The following is a 20,903-nucleotide window of genomic DNA, read 5'->3' as shown; positions in this document are numbered from 1 at the left end:
CCAATGGCTACAGCTCCGATTAGACCCCCTAGCCTGGGAACCTCCATATGTTGTGGGTACGGCTCTAGAAAAGACAAAAAGACCAAAAACAAAAAACAAAAAACAAAAAAAACAGCACTTTCTTCTTCATAGAGCTGTGATAGGATTAAATGAAGTATTGAACATAAACTTTTTTAAAATGTGCAAGTGTTTATTTTGATTACTCCTATTTGAAGTTCTTTTTCTTCTTCTTCTTCTTCTTCTTCTTCTGCTGCTGCTGCTGCTGCTGCTGCTGCTGCTGTACCCGAGGCATATATATGGAGGTTCCCAGGCCAGGAGTCAAATCAGAGCTACAGTCACCTGCCTACGCCACAGCCACACAGGATCCGAGCCACATCTGCAAACTACATCACAGCTGACAGCAATGCCAGATTCTTAACCCACTGAGTGAGGCCAGGGATCAAACCCCAAACTTCATGGTTCCTAGTCAGACTGGTTTCTGCTATGCCATGATGGGAACTCTATTTTTGAAGGTTCTTGTATTTGGAGAACAGCAAGGTATTTTATTATTCACTTCTTCCATTATTTTTTTTCCCTTCTTTTTTTAATTAAAGTGTAGTTGATTTACAATGTTGTGTTAGTTTCAGGTGTACAGAAAAGTGATTGGTTTATATTATATATATTTGTTTTCTTTGGCTGCATCCATGACATGCAGAAATTCTTCAGTCAAGGATCGAACCTGCACCACAGCAGTGACCTGAGCCACAGCAGTAACAATGGTGGATCCTTAACCTGCTAAGCCACCAGGAAACTCCTATAGATATATGTAGGTATATATATATATGTGTGTGTATATGTATATATACATATATTTGCATGTGTGTGTGTATATATACATTCTTTTTCAGATTCTTTTCCATTACAGGTTATCATAAGAACACTCTTTCTATTCTTTAAAAGATTTCCATGGGTGGGAATTCTGGTTGTGGCTCAGCAGTAAAGCACCTGGCTATTAGTCATGAGGATGAAGGTTTGATACCTCGCCCCCCCCCGCCCCCGCCTCAGTGGGTTAAGGATCTGGTGTTGCTGTGAGCTTCAGTATAGGTCAAAGACAGGCTTGGATCTGGTGTTGCTGTGACTTTGGCATAAGCCAGCAGCTGCAGCTTCAATTCAACCCCTAGCCTGGGAACCTCCATATGCCGCTATGCAGCTGATGCAGCCCTAAAAAAAGGAAAAAAAAATAGATTTCCATGGGTTAGCAAATTCACATTATTGTCATAACTATGTTTCAGAGTAATTCCAGGTGTGTCAGCAGATACATCATCAATCCACTTTGTATCTTTCTGTAATGCTGAAGCCAATAGCACTCTGCCTCTTGCATACACAGGGCAAAGTTGAGGGGGTGCTGGTCAGCATCCCCCAAGTGGCTGGAGCTTTGCAACAGGCATGCAAGCCACTGGCAGAGTCAAAGTCCAAATATGTGTCCAATCTCAGGGGTTAAAGTCTTACAGGAATGAAGCAGCAAAAGGTCACTTCAGGAGTGTAATCGTTATCAAAAACCAAATAGTCCCTTTGAAGATATTTTCTGCAGCTTCTTCACTCTGCCTTCAGAGTGAGATAAAAAACTACTCCCTTACCTGGCAAAGCTGGATATCTCCACACCATCTGTCAAAAAGGCCTGTCCCAAGACAAAATTCCAGGAGTCTCTTGGGTAGAGATCAGTCACTGTTATTCCCACAACACAGAAAGCATCTTCAGGTCCCTACCTGTTTAAGAACTTCAGGATGTGTCCCGCATGAATTGGGTTTTGTGTGTTCTCTTTGACTCCAAAGGAATCTTGTTGCAGAGACAGGAACCAGTTCTGGGAGTTTTACTGTGAAGCCATAGAAAAACACTTCAGGGAGTTCCCGTCGTGGCTCAGTGGTTAACGAATCTGACTAGGAACCATGATGTTGCAGGTTTGATGCCTGGCCTTGCTCAGTGGGTTAAGGATCCGGAGTTGCTGTGAGCTGTGGTGTTGGTCGCAGACGCGGCTCAGATCCCACATTGCTGTGGCTCTGGCATGGGCCGGCGGCTACAGCTCCAATTCGACCCCTAGCCTGGGAACCTCCATATGCCGAGGGAGCAGCCCTTGAAATGACAAAAAAGACAAAAAAGAAAAAAAGAAAAGAAAGAAAGAAAAACACTTCACTTCCCAGATAATTTATTCTTCACTGATCATTCTGATGTTTCCTAGAGATCGAATGCACTGGGTATAAAGACTGCATTTCTCTGGAGAGGATGAGTTTCTGTAAGGATCATTGAAAAACTGTTCCAAGTCTTGAGGAGCCTCAGGATGGGATACGATCCAATCTGATTGCAAATACAAGGTCATGGGTACAGAGAGATCACTGTCTGTTTGGAGGCAACATTCATCAAACGCTGTTCTGCCAGCCCCCGACTTATACTGTGACACAAGCACTGGGTTTTTTGAGATAAAATCTGCTTTTAGAGTCTGCTCAGAGGGCCACATTGTTTTTATCTTTAGGAAGGAAGGCTCCCATTGAAGTTTGTTCCTTACAAGGGCAGCATGCCTGGGCCGGGCTGGGAAAATATTGCAGGGTGTGTTCAACCCACCCCAGGCATCACCTGCCTCCTGGGAGGGCTCCTGTGCACATGCGCAGAAGCTCTTAGAACAGAGCCTAACATAGTTTGTTATTCTGAGCAGAAGGATGGTACAGAAATTAAGAACATGGACTTTGGAGCTACGTTGCCTGAACTTGAATCTCAGCTCTGTTACTATGTGACCTTGGGCAGATTACAGATTACTTAACTTCCCTGTGTCTCAATTTCTTTTTCTTTTTCTTTTTTTTTTTTTTTTTCCGGTCTTTTTGTTTTTTAGGGCTGCACCCGTGGCATATGGAGGATCCCAAGCTAGGAGTCCAATCGGAGCTATAACTGCCGGCCTACGCCAGAGCCACAGCAGCTTGGGATCTGAGGATTTTTTAATCTGTAAAATTGAAAATATAGGCGTTCTTTCTGTGGTGCAATGGGATTGGCAGCATCTCTGGAGTGCAGGAATATATGTTCAGGCACAGTGGGTTAAGGATCTGGTGTTGCTACGGCTGCAGTGTAGGTTGCAACTGCAGCTTGGATCTGATCCCCAGCCTGGGAACTCCATATGCCTCAGGGCAGCCAAAAAAGAAAAAAAAATTGAAATTATACTTCATCGGGTGTTTAGTTATTAAATGGATGTCGGTAAAGCACTTCAAGCAGGACCTGGTATGTTGGAAGTTTTACATAAATTTTAGTCATTTGTGTTATCCTGGGCTCAGGGAAGGGGAAGTAAGCCAGCAGTAGTGATAAGCTGACAGATCCTTTCTGGCTTCATCTGTGGATGGGACAAAGCCCCCCCTACTGTGAGTCAGGACCCTAAAGTGTGTTCCCACCCACTGTGCTGGGTGTGACCTTGAGCTGTCCCTTTTTGTCCCTCATCTCATTTCCCCTTCTGTAAAAATGTGGGGGCTGGGTGAGGGGGTCTCAGAGGTGGGGCCTTCATATTCAGTGATTGGGAGAGAAGCAGAGGCAGGGACTAAAATGACAAAGGAGAAATCTGAGATGACCTTTTGGAGCACCTGAGAGTGGACCCACAAGCAGGAATACTGCTGGCCTGGGGGCAGCCACCCAGTCACACTACTGGGGGAAATTGGGTGCTCAGGAGGGGGACCTTGGACTGGAAGAGATGAGCAGCCCCAGCCTCTCCCACTCCCCCATGCAAGCTCCTTGCCAGCTGCAGCAGTGTGGCATCAACCCCTTTTCCTTGCTCTAGCAATCTAGTTTACTGTGCAAGTATAAAATATTCATGCTGAGAGAGGCCCAGGAAGCTTCAGTAAATGCTTCCCAGGGGTTAATCTGTGCCGGGGGCTGGGATTCAGGGGAAAAATGAACTGTCTCTTCCTCCTCCTGGGAAGTGATGCTGGGAGGCGCAGGACACAGCTCTTGGGGAGAACATGATGCCCAAGGGGTTGTGAGCCGTGGTTTCTCAAAGGAGGAGCTTGGGGAAGAGCTGACCGAGGGCCCCAGAGAAGGGGCCATGGCCCTGGGAGAAGGGTCTTTTGAGACCACATTTCCATACTGACTTGGAGAATCTAGGAGGTAAGAGGGAGGTCTTGGCTGCCTCTGAAGGGGTGAACCTGCCAGCTGAACCAGGAGGAGGCAGGGCTTAAGGGTCAGGGATTGACTTCTTTGCTGGTGGCCCCCCTGGGGAAGGGCCTTGGGCCAGGCCTTCCTCAGAGTGACCCCATGGTATGGGGAATCCTTTTCATTACTTTTACAACATGCCCAAGACAGGGCCAGGTGCTAAACTAAGAAATTCTGTGGCACAGCTTGAGGATTCAGCATCGTCACTGCTATGGCTCGGGTCACTGCTGTGGCATGAGTTCCATCCCTGGCCCAGGAACTTCCATGTGCAGCGGGTATGGTCAACACACACACACACACACACACACACACACACACACACACCCCATAACCAAAATGAAAATGCAGCCCCTGCTCTCCCCATGTTTGAAAACACAGACCCAAATAGAAAATTAAAATACAGTTTAGCTCAGTGGTGAAAATCAACAAACCACACCAAACTAAAATGTCCAGCTAAAGAGGAGCATCCATACAGAGGGACACCCAGCAACTGTTGGAAAATGAGGCATTGCTTCGTGTGCTGTTCTGCAAAGATGTACAAGGAACATGAAGTGGGAAATAGCAGTGGAAACAACAGTTTCTAGAGCAAAGTCCCATCATGTAAAACCAAAAAAGAATATGCATGTGGTGTATGGGGGCGGGTGTGTATACTTGCCTATGCATACAATATTTTTTAGAAAAATACTCAAAAAAAATTAAAATGCTTATCTCTGGGCTGGCACCAGGCTGGTGAGGGAAGAGGAGAACTCTTACTTCTCCCTTGTACCCTTTTTCGTTGCTTGGATGTTTTAATCATAAACATACTGTCTTGATCTGCTTGAGCTGCTATAAGAGTACACCAGAGACTGGATGGCTTATAAACAACAGAAAAGTATTTCTCGCCATTCTGGAGGCTGGGAAGTCCAAGATGAAGGCACCAGCAGACTTGGTGTCTGGTGAGAGCCTGCATCCTGGTCCGTAGATGACTGTCTTCTTGCCGTGTCCTCAGATGGCAGGAGAGGGAAAGCAACCCCCAGGAATCTCCTTTATTAAGGGCCTTAATCCCATTCATGAGGGCTGCACCCTTATGACTTGATTACCCCCCAACCCTACCTCCTGATACCATTACACTGAAAGTTAGGATTTCAGCATATGAATATTGAGGGACAAACCTTCAGTCTATAACTCATATATTACTTTAATAATTTTAAAATAGTTTAAAAGGGAGTTCCTACTGTGGCTCAGCGGTAATGAAACTGACTAGTATCCATGAGGATGTGGGTTCTATCCCTGGCCTCGCTCAGTGGGTTAAAGGATCTGGCGTTGCCGTGAGCTGTGGCATAGGTCACAGATGCAGCTTGAATCTAGTGTTGCTGTGGCTGTGGTGTAAGCTGGCAGCTGTAGCTCAGATTCAACCCCTAACCTGGGAACTTCCATATGCCGCAGGTGCAGCCCTAAAAAAGACCAAAAAAAAAAAAAGTTTAAAAGGTTAAAATAATACAGTAAATATAATCACAGAAATGCACATAGAGCACATTCAGGTGGTGCAGAAGTAGGATGTAGAGGAAGTAAGTGGGCATAGAAAAAGTTTCTATGAAATCAAAGGAATTAGGTAAGAGCTTAAGGTGAGGGAGTTTTGTGGGTTTCTTCAACCTTGTTGACGAGGTTGGGCCAGCAATGAAGTTTTAAGACGTCAGGGGAGGGGAGATGGAATGGGTAACCAATAATATCAGGTAAAAGAATTATTGGAGTTCCTGCCGTGGTGCAATAGGATTAGCAGCGTTTGGGAGCGCTGGGACACAAGTTCAATCCCTGGCCAGCAGAATGGGGTAAGGATCCAGCATTGCCACAGCTGCAGCTTAGGTTGCAACTGCAGCTCGATCTGATCCCTGACCTGGAACTCCATATGCCAAGGGGCATCCAAAATAAATAAATAAATGAAAGAATTCTTGAAGTGCCCCTTAAGCCGCAAGTGAGTGAGAGCAGTAGATATTTGTAGGAACATCAAGATGCTGGCTTACAGAGGTTCCCATCGTGGCAAGGTTCCTAGTCGGCTTCTTCGAATCCGACTAGGAACCATGAAGTTGCGGGTTCGATCCTGGCCTCGTTCATTGGGCTAAGGATCTGGCGTTGCCATGAGCTGTGGTGTAGGTCACAGACACAGCTTGGATCTGGCATGGCTGTGGCTGTGGCCAGCAACTGTAGCTCCAATTCGATCCCTAGCCTGGGAACCTCCATATGCCTCAGGTGTGGCCCTAAGAAGCAAAAAAAAAAAAAAAAAAAAAAAAAGATGCTGGGTTTCAGGAGTTCCCACTGCAGTGCAGCAGAATTGGTGGTCTCTCTGGAGCATTGAGACACAGGTTCATCCCCAGGCTGGCACAGTGTTTTAAGGATCCAGTGTTGTCACAGCTGCAGTGTAAGTCACAACTGTAGCTGGATTCTGATATCAGGCCCAGGAAAACTCCATATGCTGCAGGGTGGGTAGCAAAAAAGAAACAAGGAATGGGGAGAAATACTGGATTACAGTTAGAAGCACAGGTCAGGGAGTTCCCATTGTGGCTCAATGGTAACAAACCTGACTAGTATCCTTGACGACTCAGGTTTGATGCCTGGCCTCATTCAGTGGAATAAAGATCCCATGTTGCCATGAGCTGTGGCAGAAGCCGGCAGCTGCAGCTCCAATTGGACCCCTAGCCTGGGAACTTCCATATACCTCGGGTGGGGCCCTTGAAAAAAAAGAAACAAACAAACAAACAAACAAACGTAGGTCAGGATCTAAAAGGGCTTTTCACTTTAATCCTTACAACAGCCCTTAGATATAGGTAGCTTCTTTTTTGTTTATAGATGTGGAAACTGTGAGGGATGGAGAAGTTGAGCAACTTGCTGGTGGGTAAAAACTGAGTACCCCACTCAAATCTGACTGACTTCAAAGCCTGTGCTTTTCCCACAAACTCTATAGAGATGCATTGGAACCCCTCTTCCAACCACATACATATACAAATCTCCAGTAAACAGTGACTCAGTTTCTGCTTCACCACCAGCATTGCATGTTCAGGTAGAAGTTCTGATGCACGGAGAATTCTTAACATCTCTTCTGGCTCATATGCTGCTCTTTTCTTCCTTTCAGTGGCCTTAGTTTTACTCCCCGCAGCAGCTACCCTTCAGTATAAAAGATACCCATTGTCACCTGCCTACATCTTCTCCAGAACAAACGTCTCTAGTTCCTTAAACTTTTTTTTTTGGGGGGGGGGCTTTTTAGGGCCGAACCTATGTCATATGGAAGTTCTCAGGTTAGGGGTCAAATTGGAGTGATAGCTGCTGGCCACAGCCACAGCCACAGCCACAGTAATGGGGATCCCAGCTGCATCTGTGACCTACACCACAGCAACACTGGATCCCCAACCCACTGAGTGAGGCCAGGGATCGAACCCATATCCTTATGGACACTAGGCAGTTCCTACATCATAGCAGGAACTCTGAATTCTTTAAACTTTTGATATATGACATGATTTCTAAACGCTTCATCATCCTGGTATCTCATACACAATGGTCAGCATACAACAAAAAATTACTAGACATTCAAAGAAGGAAAATATGAACCATACTTTAGAGAAAAATCAGTCAATAGAAATAAACCTCAAGGTGACAGAAACAATGGAATTATTAGGTGAACCAACCAAAGGTCCAACCAGGAAATAGAAAGCATGGAGTAATTTGAATAGAAAACATTTAATGTAAAGAATTATTGGACTTCTGTGGTGGCTCAGTAGGTTAAGGATCCAGTGTTGCCAATGCTGTATCTTGGGTCACTGCTGTGGCACAGGTTCAGTCCCTGGCCCAGGAACTTCTGCATGCCACAGGCAAGGTCAAAAAAAAAAAAAAAAAAGAAAGAAAAAAGAAAAAGAAAAAGATAGGGAGTAGTTAACTGATTTTTGACAAAGGATCCAAAGAAATTCAATAGGGAAGAGATTTTTTCAACAAATGTTACTGAAATAACTGGACAAACGTATGGGGGAAAATGAATTTACCACCACACACAAAAATTAATTTGAGATGGTTTATGGTCCCAAACAGAAGAAAATGCAAAACTTCTAGAAGAAAGCATAGGAGAAAATCATGAGCTTGAGCTAGGCGAAGCGTTCTTAGACTGGACTCAGAAAGCAGTAACCATAGAGACTGATAAATTGAACTTCATCAAAATTTAAATCTCTGTTCATCAAAAGGCAAGCTATTGGGATATGTCTAGATCCTACTCTATATTTGTAACTCGTATTCTGCCACGGATTTGTATCTAGATTATATAAAAATTCACATATCAATTAAGAAAACAATAAAAAATAGTGAAAGAACTTATTCACATCAGACATTTCACAAAGAAAGATATACAAATGGCCAATTAGCACATGAAAAATTTATAGCATCATTAGTCATTGGAGAAATGTGAAATTGAAACCAAATGATATATACCATTAGAATAACTAAAACTTCAAAGACTGAGAGTGATGATTGTTAGCAAAGACGTAGAACAACTGAAATTCTCATAACTGCTCATGGGAATGTAAAAAGATATAACTACTGTGGAAAACAGTTTCTTATAAAGTTAAACATATACCTGCCCTATAATCTAACAATTCCACTACTAGGAATTTACCTGTGAAAAATGAAAGTATTTATCTAGGTGTGTAGCCAAACATTCAGGTTTGATGCCTGGCCCAGGAACTTCTGCACGCCACATAAGCTATCTACTTTATTTTTTTTTATTTGTTTGTTTGTTTTGTTTTTTGCTTTTTAGGACTGCACCCATGGCATATGGAGGTTTCCAGGCTAGGAATCAAAACAGAGCTGTAGCCCCTGGCCTACACCGCAGTCACAGCAACACAGGATCTGATCTGTGTCTATGACCTACACCACAGTTCAAGGCAACGCTGGATCCTTAACCCACTGAGCGAGGCCAGGGATTGAACCCTCAACTTCGTGGTTACTAGTCGGATTCCTTTCTGCTGCACCACAATGGGAACTCCACATAAATTATATACTTTAAATGCCCATTTTATTTGTAAATTTAAATAAGGTTGATTTTTTTTTTTTGGCACCACCACAGCAACCTGAGCCATAACAGTGACAACACCAGACCCTTAACTACTAGGCCACCAGGGAACTCCCAAATTTGATTGTATAAAGAGATGTATTGAACTTGATCTCCTTGCTGTACAGTGGGGAAAAAATTAATTAATTAATTAATTAAAAGCTTAAAAAAAATAAAGAGATATATTGAGCATCTACTAGATGCCAAATTGGTGAACTGTGAGGAAAGGATGAACAAAGAAGCAGTAGATGAAGATAGAGAAGAAAAGAAATAACAGATAAAGTCCTTAAGGAAATAAGAAGGAGGGAGGCTGAGTACTCAGTTGGCTGTGGTCATCATGGTGGACCCTGAGTCATGAGAAGGAGGACAAGGGAGGGAAGAGCTGGTGAGAAACAGGTGGAAGGACTGTCAGGCCGTGGCACGGTCCCAGCTGGGCCTGGCAATCGCACATTTCTGATCTCCCCAACGGTAGGATTTTTCCAGCATTGCTTGGTAACCTAGTGGACAGGACAGGGAGAGAGGGTCCATACTGTGGGGTGTTTAACAGCATGTGGCGTGGAAGGAGAAAATAAGAGTCGGAGGCATTGCCATGTAGTTGAAATGATACATGGGCGCTAACTACGCTGGGAGGGAAGGAAGTGCGGCAGGAGGGGAGCAGGTGGAGAAAATGAAGGCTTTGCAGGGACAAGTGGGACAGGGAAGAGGGCTGGAGGCAGAAGGCCTTGGTCAGGCTGGGTCTGGAGCTGACGATTTCTGGTCTGCTCCGCTTTCTCTTACAGACAAAACACTTGGGATTTCTTTGGCAGTCTTCCTTCATTTCCGTGAATTCCACACATCTATTGAAAGCCTATTGTGTAGTAATCCAAACTGTCTTGAAAAGGAAAGTTTGTGTAGGTTGCCTCTACCTAGTAGAAGACAAGTTCTCCTGAGGCTGTACGCACACAGCGCTGTATCTGCCCTCCTCTGCAGCAAGCTTCACACTGCATTTTAAAACAGAGTGCAGGAGTTCTGTGGTGGCGCAGTGGAAACAAATCCAACTAGGAACCATGAGGTTGCGGGTTCAATCCTTTGCCTCGATCAGTGGGTCAACGATCTGGCGTTGCTGTGAGCTGTGGTGTAAGTCACAGACACGGCTCAGATCCTGCATTGCTGTGGCTGTGGTATAGACCTGCAGTTGCAGCTCCGATTCCACCCCTAGCCTAGGAACCTCCATATGCTGTGGGTGTGGGCCTAAAAAGACCAATAAAAATGAAATCGAATTTTGAGAGAATAAGAGAGAAAGAGAAATTGAAAAATGGAGAGGCAAAGAGGAAGGGAAGGAGAGAGAGAGAATGAAATGATGAGTGAATTGCTTGTCGGTGACGGGAGGAGAGGGGGAAAGCTCAGGGTGCAGCTGGAATGATGGACTTTTCAGACTTGATCCCCCAGGATCCCTCAGTAGGCACTGTGCTGCTGACCTTTCAGGCCCTAAACAACTGCACTTCAAAGGGCTGGACTCTGGAAATGGGATCTGCCACTGACCTCTGTACAGACACCTCCCCATTCCTCAGCTACCTGGCAACCTCACCTGCCCAGAGCACAACTAAGATGCAGAACATTTCTTAATGACTCTGCGGTATCACCATAAATGTCAGTGCAGCTCATACATTTCTAACTCAGAGCCCATTTGCCTTTGTGGGGACTCACTCGGCCCCCCAGATTTGGTGTGAAGATCACTCTAAATGGAGTTAGAGCAGATACAGAAGGAAGCCTCTATGAAGCTTCCCCTATCTGACTCAGAGGCAGAAACTTTGGAAGCGAAGCCGTCATCAGTCCCTTCTTCTGAGAAGCTTTGCTCCCAGGAGAAGACGAATCACTCTCACTGGATGAGAAATTACACACATTATCACAAACTTTCATATCGTCCCTCTGTTTCCCTAAAAGTCCGTTTGTCATTTGTCCTTCCCGTAGGAGCCCTTTCTCAACCCCTTCCCTTTCCCCTGATAAGTTGGTCTATAAACCCCTATTTCTCGATGTTCAGTGAGCCTCATCTCCCCCATGCCTATGAATAAAACTTGGGGTTTTTTCCCTCCTGTTAATCTGTCTCTTGTCAGGGAATGTTCAGGTCTCTGATCACCAGACCTAAAGTGGCAGAGGAAAAGCTTTCTCTCCCAAAAACTTCCTTGTGGTTTTAACCAGGCTTAGTGAACAGGTTTACAGGCCCATAGGGGAAAAAAAGACAGCACATTACAAGAAGAGAGGGATGTTATTTCAGGCAGAAGCCTTCCTTCAACTTCATGAAGTGACAGATGACAGCCTAACTGCTCAGGGGAAGACGGAAACATCTATATAAAAAAACAATAATAACCTCAGATCCTTCGCCACTTCACACGTCTTGATGTCACGAGGGCATCTGGAGTCACCCCACAGCCCAGCCACTGGCGTCTGTAATCAAGACCTTGTTTTAGCACAAACTGCTAAATTTCCATCAGAGTTCTCTGATGGGGAAGACAGATAAGAGCCAGTGCATGTCAGGAAGATGTCTATATAAGCCTTTTTAAACTGTCAGAGGGTTAAAGGGACAAACTCCATCACCTAGAAATCTCGGCTTTTACAGAATGATTCATTCTGCCAAGGTTTTACTTAGGAGAAATGGGAGAGGGAGGGGAAGGTACATTCAGTGTTTAGTAGATTATAAAACTACTGAATTCAACCAAATAGACAAAGGAAAATCAGCGGCTGCTTGCCTCCAGGGGCTCCTGAATGAGACCAGCAAGGGAGGAGTCTGTCCTACCCAGGGGCAGAGGCCTCAAAAACAAGGTCTAGGTCCTTGCTCTGCAAAAACCTCTAGATACACACAGTCACTTAACTCTCCAAGCCTCCGTTTTATCTTCTGTACAACGGAAATAGCAACCTCTAAGCTCCTAGTGTTACCAAACCATTGCAATGATTTCATGCAACTCATCTTACTTCCACAAACATCAGTTGAGAGTCTACTGTATGCTCTGCCTAGTGCTAGGTGAGCCCAGAAGGGAACAGAAAAATGAATAAAACAACTAACAGATGGTGTGAGATAATAGGAAATATATGTCAGTCTCTGTTCCTCATTTTTTTCCCTCTTTTTCTCTATTTATTTTTTCTTTTTTTCTTCTTTTTCTTTTCTCTTTTTTTAATTGTCACCCTCCATGGCTTCATATGGAGTTCCCAGGCCAGGGATTAGATTTGAGCCACAGTTGTGACATATGTCACAGTTGTGACAATGCCAGATCCTTTAACCCACTGGGCCAGGCAGGAGATCGAACCTGCCTCCTGGCACAGGCGTGCTGATCCTGTTGTGCCACGACTGAAACGCCACTGATCTCTGTTCTTGACACAGAGCTCCTGAAACCCTTGTAACTGCCTGAGTGAAAGCAGCAAATTGTGCTCTAATGAAGAGACTCCAAGTGGGCGCCTACACAGCTTCTGGATGGACGAACCAAACCATGAATAGAAGCTTGGAATTTTCAACCCTGCCTCCCATTCTCTTGAGAAGGAAAAGGGCTGAAAATGGAGTTCATGATGGATCGTTCGAAAGTGATGAAGCCTCCATAAAAATCCTAACTCTATAGGATTTGGAACACTTTCAGGTTGGTGAAAATGTGGAAATTTGGAGACAGGTATAACTGCAGAGGGTGTGGAAGCGCCATACCTTTTCCTCCTATCTTGCCCTATGCATCTCTTCTGTCTACCCCTGAGTTATATGCATCCGTGATAAAACAGTAATCTAGTAAGAAAAATGCTTTCTAGGTTCTGTAAGCCACTCTAGAAAATTAATTGAACGTAAGGAGAGGGTCGTGGGGACCTCCGATTTACAGCCAGTCAGGCAGAAGTACAGGTAACAACCTGGACTTGCCATTGATGTCTGAAGTCCAAGGAGGGGTTGTTGGAAGCCACAATCTGTAGCCAGTTGGTCAGAAGCACAGGTGGTCATCTGGGGATGGGGCAGGGAGAGTGGGGAGCAGTCTTGTGGGACTAAGCCCTCAGCCTGTGAGATCTAAAGCTCTTTGGGTTGATAGTGTCAGAATCGAGTGGAATTGTTGGACACCCAGCTGGTGTCCCAAGAATTGTTTGTTGAGGATGTGGGAAGAATCATCTCTGTACATTGAAAATTGGGACCCAGGTTGGGCCCCAGGGGGCCTGGTGGGTCTCAGCCTTTGTGCTTTGCCCCTCCAAGAAAGAAAGAGAGAAAGAAAGAAAGAAGGGAAAGGGGGGGAAAGGGAAAAAGAAAGAAGGGAAGGAAGGACGGACGGACGGACGAACGAACGAACGAAAGAAAGTTTAAGTCCACATAAAAATGCACCCAGGAGAGTACCTGATACATAGTGGGTCTCAGTGAATGTTATTCACTCTGTAATAATGATCCCACAACTCCTTCAAAATAAGCCCTGTGGCTTTTGTCCCAGCAGTTTCAGCTTCTATCAGAGGGTTTTTGCATATAGTAATTATTTGATAAATATATGATGAGTAGATGAATGAATCATAAGAAACCAGGAATGGAGGGAATCTTGACAGCCCATCTCAGAGCATAATCTCTTTGATTACTTTATATTAAAAAATACCTAAGCTTGGGGACCCCCTCTTTCCACCCTGACATCCAGACCATAGCTCTGTCTTGAAGCTAAGGCAAGCCTATTCTCCACCCATTCCACCCAGGGAGGCTCAGTGAGAGGCCAGTCTCTGGCTCTCAATGGTACTCTGACTTTACTAAATAATTCAGGCATTTTCTTAATTACCAAAGGCTTTAAACTCCCTCTCTGTCTTTTTGGGAGCCTTCCCACTCCTACAATTGGTACTATGGAAGTTGATGTCAGTATTTACAGTCTGACTCAGTAGTTTTCAAAGCTGTCCTGATCCTTCAGGTTAACAGACCAGACCAGAAATCTCTTTGACCTTGACAGAGCCTGTCTTGCAAAGAAGCAAGGCCTTGGAATACAGCAGCTACAGCAGGAACATCTTCTAACCTCCAGTCCCTCTGCCTGGGAGCAACACCCTGTCCAAGCTCCACCTTTTTTTTTTTTTTTTTTTTTGTCTTTTTGCCTTTTCGAGGGCCGCTTCCCGCAGCATATGGAGGTTCTCAGGTTAGGGGTCGAATCGGAGTTGTAGCCACCGGCCTATGCCACAGCCACAGCCACAACCACAGCCACAGCAATGTGGGATCCGAGCCGCGTCTGCAACCTACACCACAGCTCACGGCAACGCCGGATCCCTAACCCACTGAGCAAGGCCAAGGATCGAACCCGCAACCTCATTGTTCCTAGTCAGATTCGTTAACCACTGCGCCACAACTGGAACTCCCCAAGCTCCATCTTGGATCCACCCAAGGATCCATCTTTCTTGTAAACATTTCCAGGAAAGAGATATAACTCTACCTTCCAAAACCAAATGACCCCTTGGTCCAGCTAATCTTTCCTCTTAAAGCCCCCGGAATCTGTCCGCTCCGCACCAACCCTCATGTATTTGTCATGTTTCAGATTCTCATAAATTCTCCCTTGAGCAAGAGCAATGCCTTCCCAACTCCAGTCTTCCCCTGATCCATCTCAGCCTCTGGTCCAATGAGATGACCCAAGTCACTTTTCAGTTTTCAACCCTCCAAAAACGCCTCATCACATACGGATTAAAGTCCAACACCCTTCAGAGTTCCCATTGTGGCTCAGTGGTTGACGAATCTGACTAGGAACCATGAGGTTGCGGGTTCGATCCCTGGCCTTGCTCAGTGGGTTAAGGATCCGGCGTTGCTGTGAGCTGTGGTGTAGGTTGCAGACGCGGCTCGGATCCCACATTGCTGTGGCTCTGGCGTAGGCTGGCGGCTACAGCTCCAATTCGACCCCTAGCCTGGGAAACTCCATATGCCGCATGAGCTGCCCAAGAAATTGAGAAGAGATAAAAAAAAAAAAAAAAGAGTAAAGTCCAGCACTCTTCAGATGGCATCCATGGCTCTTCACTGAGCTCTCCTGGCCTGCTTTGTCCCCTACCACTTCTGCCTTGCACCTCACTGCCTAGAGCCTCTGCGCTGTCCAAGATAGTAGTCACCCGTTGCATGCAGCTCTTTAAGTTTTAATTAAAATAAATCAGATTAAGAATTTAACTTCTTAGTTGCACTATCCTCATTTCAAGTGCTCAATAGATGGAGGTTACATAGTGAACAACACAGAGAGAGAACATTAACACAGAAAGTTTTACTGAACTCCTCTAGAAAAACCCAAGGGTTCATGTTTTTATGCGCATATCATGTGTTTTCACCTTGCCAGGACTTTGTTCGTGCCTCTGCCCAAAATCTGGGTGATTTCTTCAAGACTCAGTTCAGGGGTTATTTCCAAGAATCCTTGTTTGAAGCCCTAGGCAAGGGTGCGCGCTGGGCTTCTGAATTCTAATAGCTTCTCATGTGAGCTAATGTTTATCTGACTACTTACTATTTGCTGACATGTCTGTCTCCTCCATGAAACTGTGAGTTCCTCCAAGGCAAACAGCATGTCCCCAGTGCCAGTCAGAAAGCGGATGTCTGTTACTGTTGGCTGAATTCATCTGAATAAAAACCGTCGGCCGTGCGTGACCGCAGGGCAGGGTTTAGCTGTGTGTCAGCCAAGACCCTCAGGCAGAGAGAAACTAGTCCAGAGGAAAGGGGACTTAATGATTCAGTATTGGGGAAGTTTAGGCGTGGTTCTTTCTCCCTGTATGACCGGATCCAGGGACTCAGATTGTGTTATCATGGACCTGGCCCCTCCTCATCTCTTGGCTCTGTTGATTACCCTCTCTGCTGATTACTGGGGGCAAGATGACCCCCAGAACTTTGTTTATAAATATTTCCTATTTTGTAATCTCCAGGAAGAGAGACATTCTCTCTCCCAACCTCTACTAGTGGCTCCAGTAAGATGCTGTTGGTTCTTGCTTGAGTTGTGTGCCTTCCCTGAAGGCACCACAGTGGCCTGGAGTAATTGTTGGCTATATTACTCTAGCTCACGTGTTTTCCTAGAGTGGGTGATGGAATGGGTACAAGGTCATCTTGATTGACAGGCCACTTGGGAAAGGAAAGAGTCACTCAGAGGAACCAGAAGAGTGGGATGGAGAAATGCCGGGAGACAGGAGGGTCAGCTGGCTGCACCTCTCACTCTGGAAGGTGGACTCCTGCTAGCTTTCTGCTGTCCTTTGCACTTTTCCCGTCTAGACCAGACCCTCAGGGGAGCCACCCTCAGGTTTCAGCAGCCAGTAAAGGAGCTTGAATTTAGCTTTCTCTGACCTGGGAATACATACTTAAGGGAGCCTCTAAGGACACAAGATGTATTCTGGAAAGATGCCTTGTAGAATTGACCACCTGCCTTGTCAGTGCCCCATAAGCTGCTGTAAACTCTTCCCCTCCGCCTCTTTTTTATCCATTTAAAGTGTTAAGGTATATATTACATGCAGTAAAGTTCACCATTTTTAGTGTATAGGATTGTAAGTTCTGGGTATTTGGGGGGGGTTGTTTGGTTGGTTGGGTTTTGTGTTTTTTGTTGTTTTTTGTTTGTTTGTCTTTTTAGGGCTGCACCCACAGAATATGGAAGTTCCCAGGGTAGGGGTCAGATCTGGGCTATACCAGAGCCACAGCAACGCCAGATCTGGGCCACACCTACGACCTACACCACAGCTCATGGCAACACCAGATCCTTAACCCACTGAGCAAAGCCAGGGATCAAACCCATGTCCTCATGTATACTAGTTGGGTTTCTTAACCACTGAGCCATGACAAGAACTGAGTCTGGCTTCTTTCATTTAGTATAAGGCAATTGAAATTCATCCATGGTGTCCTGTACATAAATAGTTCATTCCTTTTTATTGCTAAATTTCATTGTATGGATGCAACACATTTTATTTATCTATGCTCTACTTGAAGGGCATTTGTTTCCAGTTACTGGAAATTATAAATCAAGCTGCTATAAACATATTTTCATTTCTGTTGGGTAAATACCTAAGAGTGAGTTTTGGGGGGTCAAATGGTAAATGCTTAACTTTATACAAAACTGCCAAACTGTTTTCTGAAGAGGCTATCATTTTGCATTCTTCCTATCAACTTAGGAGCACTCCAGTAGTTTAACATCCTCACCGGAACTTGGGTTTGTTGGGTTTTTTATTTTAGCCATCCTAACAGATATGCAGTGGATCTCAATGTGGTTTAAGTTTGCATTTCCCTAATGACTAATTATGATGAACATTTTTGCATGTTTTTTTTTTTACAATCTATATATTGTCTTGGGGAAAGTGTCTATTCAAATATTTTACCCATTTTTTAATGTTGATTTGAGTCTTTTTTTTAATTATTGAGTTTTGTGAGTTCTTTATATATTCTGGATTTAGGTCCTCTGTAAGATATATGTTTTGCAAACATTTCTCTCCCAGTTTTTAGCTTGTCTTTTCATTTTTTTAGAGTGTCTTTGGAATAGCAAAATTTCTTAATTTTATTTATTTATTTATTTATTGGGGGGGGCGCCTGTGGCATATGGAGGTTCCCAGGCTAGGGGGTGATTTGGAGCTACAGCTGCTGGCCTCTACCACAGTCACAGCAACGCCAGATCCGAGCCACCTCTTCAACCTACACCAGAGCTCACGGCAATGTCGGATCCTTAACCCACTGAGCAAGGCCAGGGATAGAACCTGCGTCTTCATGGATGCTAGTCAGATTCGTTAACTGCTGAGCCATGACAGGAACTCTCTTTTTTTTTGGGGGGGGGAGGGTCTTAATTTTAAAGAAACCCCAATTATTAATTTTTTTGTTTTATAGGTTATGCTTTTAGTATCACATCTAAGAAACCTCAGCCTAACCCAAAGCTACAATGTTTTCTCCTAGAAGTTTTACAGGTTTTTTTTTTTTTTTTTTTTTTGCTTTTTAGGGCTGCACGCATGGCATATGGAGGTTTCCAGGCTATGGGTCTAATTGGAGCTACAGCTGCCGGCCTACACCACAGCAATGCCAGACCTGAGCCACATCAGCAACCTACACTAAAGCTCATGGCAACACCGGATCCTTAACCCACTGAGCAAGGCCAGAGGTTGAACCCACAATCTCATGGTCCCTAATTGGATTCGTTTCCACTGTGCCATGAGGGGAACTCCCGTAGAAGTTTTACAGTTTTAAGTTTCACATTTATGTCTATGATCCATTTGTAGTTCATTTTTTATAGGCCATGGAGTGTGGATTGAGGTTCTTATTTTGCATTATGGATATTATTCCAACACCATTCTTTTTTTTTTCTTTTTTGGTCTTTTTAGGGCTGCACCCATGACATACTGAGGTGCCCAGGCTAGGGGTAGAATCAGAGCTTTAGCTGCCAGCTTATGCCACAGCCACAGCAACGTCAGATCCGAGCCCTGTCTGAGACCTACACCACAGCTCACAGCAACACCAAATCCTTAACCCACTGAGCAAGGCCAGGGATCGAACCTGTGGTCTGCATGGATGCTCGTCAGATTCATTTCAGCTGTCCCACGACAGGAACTCCTCCAAGCCCATTCCTTGAAATGCCTTTGTCCATTGAATTATCGCTGCATCTTTGCCAAAAGTCAATAGTGCAGATAGATGTGGGTCTGTTGCTGGGCTCTATTCCGTCCTTCTGATGTCTTTCCTTCCTTCTCCACTGTGCTTTCTTGACTACTATAGTTTATGGTAAATCTGGAAAGCAGGTACTGTGAGTTCTCCAACTTTGTCCTTTTTCAAAATTGTTTTGGCTGGTCTAGCCATTTTGCATATATATATTTTGTTTGTCTGTTTGTTTGTTTTTGCCATGGCATGTACCAGCTTAACGTGGGATCTCAGTTCCCAGACCAGGCATTGAACCCTGGGTCACAGCGGTGAAAGTGCCAAGTCCTAACCACTAGCCCACCAGGGAACTTACCCTCCACATAAATTTTAGAATCAATTTGCAGTCTCCATTTTTCTCTGAGGTGCCCTTAGGCTTCCAGGGGCTGCTGGAGCAGGACCCACACCACTGTTCATGATTTAGCATGAGAGGTTCTAGTGTAGAATAATGGTTAGTTCAAGACTCTGGGACCAGACTTCTTGGACTCAAATCCTAGCTCCAATTCTTACTAGAACTTGGAATTCTTACTAGTTACTTGGCATTCTGTGCCTCAATTTCCACTTCTGGAAAATATAAAGAAAACAGCAGTACCTATTTTATAGAATTTTTGCGAGGATGGCAATAACACCTGGAAAACAAGAATGCCTGGCACACAGTAAGCCCTTGATACGTGTTGGTTATTGTTTATATATCTCTGTTTATCTTAGCCTTTCCCCTTCTCTCTGTTCTCCCGCTAACATCCCATGACCGCTGAACTACTGATTTTTCCTTCAAGGACAGTACTTAACAACCAGCTTAAAGCCACTTAACAGCCAGCTTATCACATTGCCATGGCCCTCCTGGAATTCAATATACAGATGTTCTTTGCTGTTGGACCTTAGCTGTTCCCTCTCATTATGACATTTATAGAAAATTTGCTTTGTGAGCCATATGATTTGGCTGCTAGTGAAAGGCTGGACTGAGCTCTGCCTACTGTGTCCCTGAGGCTGAAAGCCAAGCACAGTTATGACCCCATGACTGCCAGCAAACATGGCCTGTGCCTCGCCTCTCAGACCGGTTCCATTCTTCCTCCATCAGCCTGGCATATCCCAGAGGCAGGGACTTGGTGTCTTGTTACAGAAGAGACCCTGCAACCATGGACTCCACTTCCCCTATAGACCCAGGAGTTGTATGAGGGCAAAGCAGCACGGTCTTGGATCTACCACGAATCCCCAGCGGTATTCTTACCTTTCCCAGTGGAATGGGATGGCTGAGGGTTGGGCGTTATCTACTTTAATGCTAGATACTTTTTTTCTAAATTTTTTTTCTTTGTCTTTTTTTTCTTTCTTTTTTTTTTTTTTTTTTTTTTGCTTTTTGGGGCTGCACCTGCAGCATATGGACGTTCCCAGGCTAGGGGTCAAATCAGATCTGTAGCTGAACTACGATTACAGCAACTCCAGAATCTGAGCCGCATCTGTGACCTATGCAGGAGTTTGTGGCAATGCTGGATCCTTAACCAATTGAGCAAGGCCAGATATTGCTTCATCTTCATGGATACTAGTCAGGTTCATTACTGCTGAGCCATGATGGGAACGCCCCTAAATTTTTAAATAATTTTTACAGTCATAGTTCTAAAATGGATTGCTTTTTTTTTTTTTTTTTTTTTGTCTTTTGTCTTTTTGTCTTTTTTGTTGTTGTTGTTGTTGTTGCTATTTCTTGGGCCGCTCCCGCGGCATATGGAGGTTCCCAGGCTAGGGGTCGAATCGGAGCTGTAGCCACCGGCCTACGCCAGAAGCACAGCAACGCAGGATCCGAGCCACGTCTGCAACCTACACCACAGCTCACGGCAACGCCAGATCGTTAACCCACTGAGCAAGGGCAGGGACCAAACCCGCAACCTCATGGTTCCTAGTCGGATTCGTTAACCACTGCGCCACGACGGGAGCTCCTGGATTGCTTTTTCATTGCTTTCTTTAAAGGAAGGGACTGGGTATCAGTTAACCTTTGCTTGATAATTCAAAGCCATAATCGTGTACACTAATGGCTTCACAGGGATGTCATGACTGGGGCCATTGAAGGCAGGTCAGCTGGAGTTCTCCTGTGGCTCAGGGCATTAAGAACTCAGTCAGTATCCA

At 44.9% G+C, this 20,903-nt stretch overlaps 1 protein-coding gene and 1 pseudogene across 1 annotated transcript in view; one reads left to right on the top strand and one right to left on the bottom strand.

Annotated features, from left to right (window-relative positions):
• The window catches only part of LOC100624717 (archaemetzincin-2-like), a 38,587-nt pseudogene extending 36,093 nt beyond the window's left edge, over nt 1-2,494 (bottom strand).
• MSH6 (mutS homolog 6) overlaps nt 1-20,903 on the top strand; it is an 86,207-nt gene that overhangs the window by 2,040 nt on the left and 63,264 nt on the right. The gene's annotated exons all lie outside the window — the stretch shown is intronic.

This window comes from Sus scrofa, chromosome 3 (assembly GCF_054392235.1).
Source record: "Sus scrofa isolate SSC_HxYL_T2T_F1_AM1 chromosome 3, Sscrofa_HxYL_maternal_Yorkshire_Landrace_v2.0, whole genome shotgun sequence".
Taxonomy (NCBI): domain Eukaryota; kingdom Metazoa; phylum Chordata; class Mammalia; order Artiodactyla; family Suidae; genus Sus; species Sus scrofa.
Note: the sequence above shows the minus strand (reverse complement) of the source record. Positions and strands in the feature narration are given on the sequence as shown.